We start from the raw sequence: 6,585 nt of genomic DNA, 5'->3' as shown, positions 1-6,585 counted from the left end.
TCTCAGCATCCTGCATACCCCGTGGTGACCTCCAGATAGAGCACAGGCTCTTATCGAGTTGGTGATTCCCTCCAGCCGGTGAGGTTTCCCTTTTATGCAGCGCATTGCTAGAGAGCTCGCCTTGGCAATCCTAAACATCTCAGCCACCCCTCTATAGCTAGTGGCCCTCCTCAAACCTTCAAAGCCTACTCTTGGTTTTGGTAATGATGCCCCCCTATAGCCGCCAGCGGCCTTTACCTCTTTCAAGGATCCTTCTTTCCTTCAAGTGGCATCCTTGCTTCATCCCTCTGCTTGTTCGCGTTCCCTGCAATATCCTCTACTCCCTTTGGCCTGTTCATGGTCCTCTTCCCCTGTACGCCGGCTCCTACCCCTTGTGTCCTCCCCAAAAACCCACAACTTACAGATTTCCCACAAGGAGCTTTGGACGACTTACTATATGGCAAAAAATATATAATTGCTAGATATATTACTAGTTTCAATACACACATCTAGCAAAAGTGCAAACTAGTAAGCGTGAGAATACTCCTAGATGCTTCAAGTAGTAATTTTCTTACCATATAGTAAGTTGAGTAGCTATATGGTAAGATAATTGCTAGATGAATCAAGAGAGCAATCTCACTTACTAGTTTGAGATGTGTTATGAAACTAGCAATATATCTAGCAACTCAAATATATGAAGTAGTAATTCATCTAGTAACTTCAAAGCAAGAAGTAGTAATCCATGTAGCAACTACAATATCCAACTAGTAAGTCAATTAGTAAATAATTGCTAGATGAATCAAGAGAATTCAAGATCACTTGTCAATTTCATACATGAAGTTAATTGAGAGTGCTCATCTAAACATAAAGCATATTAGTCATTTGACCTCAAGCTAATACACATTGGAAATCAACAACCATTGAGAATGTCCATTTAGATACATTACTTAATCATCATTACACAAATGAACGTCTTTTAAAGTTAAAACACCAAGCTTTGAAAAATCGATATGCACTACTCCTTCAACTAAGAGCCATGCCACTAAGTCCTCACACATTGTTGAGGAAGTAGTGTCATTCACTTTCCTACCAAAGAATTAATGTGTCTTCTTCAAAGCACAGTAAGTGGGCTTGATCAATTGGTAGATCTCTTCCACTTTTTGAGTATGAAGCCACTTCATTAGAATGACTTCTTTGTCTCTAGTAGACAATGTTCTTTCCTACAAAAAAAAATGATGCAAGTGTAAGATTCTAAAATGCTATATCTTTCTCATGTGTAAAAAACTAATGCAAGCAAAACTTCATATGATCTAAAACACACCTTGATTTCCATAAGAGACTTCTCTCCACCATCTTCTCTTAAGGACTCCTATACCATTGAAGTAATAAAGTTATTTATAAGCAATCAAAGACTATTCTTAAATGAAATCCTAAGTAATTACCTTTTTCTTATGTTTTGCCGCCTTGGAAGCTTTGTCTTTTTCTTCTAACAAATCTTTTAGCTTACTTGTAACCTTTTAAAATAAAAATGACTCAATAACTTAAAATGCTAAGAAGAGCATCACACTAACTCTAAGTAAGATAATGAGAAAATTAAGTATACCTTTCTCTTTCGATTGCTTTTCCTAGAGCTCGCATCCATATCATCCGCAACACAAGACTCGCTTAAACTTTTATCCTTCATTTTCTCACGAATAAAAATCAATAAAGACACTACATAACTAAAATATAGCATGAATCTCATCAACAGATAAGGTTTTTACAATCAAACCTTTTTCGTCACATTATCACCATTGCCACCCCCCTCATGATCTATATGTGTCTCTTTTCCTTGTAATGAGACTTTTGAGCTTTCATTTCTTATAAAATGTTGATACTCCTATACAATTGTAAAGAAAACATGATCTTCACAAAGAGAGAGAGAGAGAGAGAGAGAGAGAGAGAGAGAGAGAGAGAGAGAGAGAGAGATTAACAAACCTCATAAGCACTTTTTGGATCATCCTCTTCCATCCATGACATATCAGGAATGTACACATCCTCATCTTTCTACATTCACAAAAAAGAAACATAAATAAAGTAAACTTATTACTATCTCATAGGGAGCATAAATAATTTAAATGTCATAGCACAAAAGAACCTACACGATTTGATATATCATCAGCTTTATCATCGACAACAAACTTCGTCACTTGCTCATCAACATGAGAACTCTCAATCTGAAAGAAGTTTAATGTGAATAACATATAACAAATCAAATAAAACCCCTGTCATAAAAGAATATGTACTCACTGTTGCATGAAGCTCTCCTTCTTGATCATCTTTCTCATCCTTGTGCTCAATCGTTATATTATCATCATCCATACATAAGACCTATAATTCTAAATATTATTAAAAAAACTTGCAAAGATGTCAAAACAAATATAGGCTCAACATAAATTACTGTACCATGGAGTTGGTTGAGCAAAGTGTCTCTTGGCTTGTCTTCTTTTTGCTCCACTTACGTTTTGCCGCTAATGACTTGATACACCATGTGTATAAATCTTCCTCCTTCCATGGATAAGCCACACCATCTATTGTGATGGCCTTGAGCGTTGCTATATTCTCTTTAATGATCCTCAAAACTACATTCTTTCGCTCATTGTTGTTACGAAGATCGCCAATGGCTTCTCCTTTAGCAAACCACTTTCTCACCTCTCCATAATTGACATATAATACTCTATATTGCTCAGGATGATGTTTTAAGAGAAAATCTCGACCATACAACTTATTTTTCTCTCTCAATTTTGGTGGTGGTGGCCTAAAAATCTGATCATACACAACAGGATCATATCTAGGTAGATCACTGATTGCAGCGATGCTAGAGGGATCCAAAGTTACCCTCTTATTTCCAGAATAATTTGCTCTCCACACATTGAGAGTTTTAATAGCCTCTTCACTAGATCCTCCTAGTAGCTGCTGTAACAATGATTGTGGGCAACTCATACTTGCCCTGACAAAGTAACAAAATCATATTTACGATACAATATTTATAAATTTAAATCAAATAACTGAAACAAAACAACATAAAATCAATTTTAAAGAGTTTTCAATCAAAATTCTTACACATCACAAAAGAGAGAAAGTTTTTGTGTAGAATCAACTTTAAAGAGAGTCCTGAATAAAATAGTAGATACAAATGCTTATACATCATGGAGAGCGCCACATAATAGGTATCCATTGTTCAAGCACACCAGGTTTTGTAACTTTTTTTTGTCTTATCACAGTCCAATTTTTTATTAGAATATGACAGCTATCCCAACTTCTCCAATGATCTTCTTCGGTGTGAATAGTCCACGTATTTCTTGGATGTACATCAGGCTTCAAGATGGCAAGTCTTGCCAATTTTTCCTCAGGATTTGATTCCCTTACCACAACATGTTGAAAGACTTTTTCAAGTCCACTATTCATAGAAACTCTCACTATATCTTGTTCCTCTAACCATAAAGGAACATTCCCACATTTTCCTTCCATAAGCAATCTATCTCTGTGCTTCAAGTCCTTTACTTCATAGGCAATGAGCTTTTGGCTTTTAGGTAGTGACATTGGTATAAATTTATGAAGAAGAGAGTAAATAGGTTGGATACAATCCCATGTAAAGGGCATTGGTGTCTTCTCAAGGACACTCATTCCTGTGATTGCATCAATGAGTAACCTTTCAGAGTCATCATCACCTACGATGCATTGTCTGTAGTATCTTCCTCCAAAGAAAAGCATAGACTTCCCATTGAACTGCATTGAGAAAAGAGAGGTGATACAAGCCTTCCAATGTCCGCGTTTATCTGACATACTATTTGTATCCTCAGCTCTCACTACCACATGGGAGCCAACTTTATATATTTCTCCTCTGTACATTACCTTTTCGTATATCTTTAAATCTGCAATTGGAAAGCTCTCTTTCATATTCCAAAACCTCTTTAAAAATATGGACTCCTCAGTTGATGGCTCTCGATAGATGCATCTTTTCCTTGATATACAAATTCCCTTCAAAAGAAGACAATCAATACAAGGTGCACTATGGCCATATTTCAAGAGAGCATTCCACAGGGATCTTGCCTTGGCCACCGATGAAACAACTAAGAGCCCATCCTAATGATGTGCAGAACACTCATGCAATTGGCCTTCATTACATGGGACATTGCTGAGTCCACTCATTGAGGAATGTAGATCTCTCAAGAATCTTTGATCAGGTAAGAGACCATCGTTGTCAGAGCGGACAGATTGAAAACTTTAGTGAAAAACTTCCTCAAATAGAATTGGACGAATGATGCCTCATCGCTGAGATTATTGGTCTTGATGGTGCTATAGATCTTCACAAGACGCTCGAATATGTAGCACCAATAACAATCATGTAGCCCATGCCGAATTATATCGTCAAGAAGCTCACCATTACCTACAATCAAAATGGAAATAAATAGTTATGCTCACACACATAGCAAAACCAAGTAACTCTCAAAAATGAGAGAAATATATATACCGGCGATATGCTCTAAAGGCGATGAATTAGCCCCAAATGCCTCTTCCCTTCGAACTCTCCAAGATTGCAGTAGTATCTTCATAATTCTAATATCCTCCATGGACCAACCATGATCTCTACTGTAGTTATAAAAGCTATGAGCTATATCTACCAAGAGAGTTCCCAAAACATGCATTTCTGGCGAAATACCATTTACAGTTTTTAGGATATATGGAAGGCACCATTGAATAAACTTTTGATTCTCTTCAGCTTTGAAGCACTCAAAGTAGTTACTGGGAGAGTTTGGCCACCTTCCGTAGAGGATAGTGTTGGGCACATCCTTTGTAAGTGAAGACACTGCTGAATCTATCTCTTTCTTAAGAGCGTTGTTAGAGCTTTCAAATAACTGAGCAATATATTTCTTAAAGACGTTTAATGCTAAAGTGTGCATAACATCATACACACAATCAAGAGACGTTTAATGCCAAAGTATGGACTTGCCTGATAGGCCTGCTTGTTTCCATGCAGCTTCCTTCTCTGCTTGTGTGCAGCAACGCTTGGCCTCTTCTAAGGCAGATTTCATCTCCTCAAATGTTCGTTGTGGTGGTGGATATCTTGCCTGGTAGCGATTTCCATCATAGACATATCGTCCATCAGGCCTGGTGGCATCTCTTACCAAAGTTGCCTGAGCTTTATCACGACGACAAAACTCTTGTCCTCCATTCTTGAGTAGACCTATTTTGCACTGAGCCAGATGGTCGCCGGTAACCATCATGAGCAGTGCACGTATCTTGCAAGACTTGGAAAACCCTTGTGGATTGTCAAAAATCCTGTCTAGTGGATACTCATATAATACATCTATCCCATCCAAAAGTAAGCTTTCAAGTTCATCCACCAATGGAGTTAGAAATGTTCCAAATACATCTCCTGAACTTTTTATAATCTTTTTGCAATTTTGCGGAATAAACAAAACTGGTAAAACATCTATGGAAGAACTACATCCAACATTAAGCAGCGATATTTCCACAACACCACAGCTCTTTTGGGTTGTCTTTGACGTTTGAAAGCCGTCCCAATGTAGTAAAATTGCTATATTGCGAGGATCACCCTAACCAAATGATGACATATATTACACATAAGCAGAATGCAAAAGGAACCTCTAAAAGAGAAGTCAAACTCACCACTTCAATTTTCTTGCGACATTTGATGTCCTGGAAGCACTCAATGCAGATAAAGTTATATACTTCATTCGCAGCATCCCATCCGGTTTGTAGTGTTGGATGGCGTTTAAAGACTGGAAATGTAGTGTAGCACTTTTTACATGCTGAATTTGAGCAAACCACAGGCAGTTCATATGATGTACTTGGATTCCAGAAGTCCTTCACTTCTTGAAACTTTGTTCCATCCCAAAAATCGATGATCCTCTGTTCATTGTTGAGTGCAGATGCGTTGTCCCATCTATGTTTGTGACGCCACAGATTTAGCAACTCATGACAGTAGGTACTACTCTTCGTCAGAAGCTGTAACTGAGGACCGATCGGAATATAATCAAAAGAAAGCATAGACTTTCTTGTCTTTTCGCAAATCGGACACTTCTCACAACACTTGGAGCAATCCCTCTTAAACTTTCTAGAAGTGGATCCAGCATTGCATACACATCTTGGAATTTCTCCTACATAGTTATCCTCTATGCTTGGTTGAAGAAGCTGTGGTGGATGTTTTACTCCTAGATTTCCTGTGCAGATACGATAGCGCCGAGCATTAACCATTCCAAGGCCTTTAAGCATGGTTTGCATTTGATCCCAACATGCTGGAACTTGAATACCCCCAAGGTCACCATCCCATGTAGATGGAAGTTGGACTAGCATTTTAGCCAGACTTCTTTTGAAAGAATTGTGAGTGACTCTTGGCCCCCCAAAGTCGCCAAAGAGCAAGCGTAACATTTTATCTTGAACACCAATTGGTAGTCGATGCTCATCCCACAAACTTTGAAGCTCTACTACTCTCTCCACTAACTCCATAAACAAAGTAGAGGACTCATCCTCCTGACTCTCATGGATGTCTATGTTATCCTCATCATTAACTAGCTCCTCCTCACAAGGTAGCTCCAAAGA

General features: G+C 38.1%; 1 pseudogene; it reads right to left on the bottom strand.

Annotated features, from left to right (window-relative positions):
- Positions 1-903: 903 nt before the first annotated feature.
- On the bottom strand, positions 904-6,033 carry LOC147420783 (uncharacterized; annotated as a pseudogene).
- Between the last annotated feature and the right edge of the window lie 552 nt (positions 6,034-6,585).

Source organism: Adiantum capillus-veneris, chromosome 28, assembly GCF_014529385.1.
Source record: "Adiantum capillus-veneris isolate H3 chromosome 28, ASM1452938v2, whole genome shotgun sequence".
Lineage (NCBI taxonomy): Eukaryota > Viridiplantae > Streptophyta > Polypodiopsida > Polypodiales > Pteridaceae > Adiantum > Adiantum capillus-veneris.
This window is presented reverse-complemented; position numbering and strand designations above follow the sequence as displayed.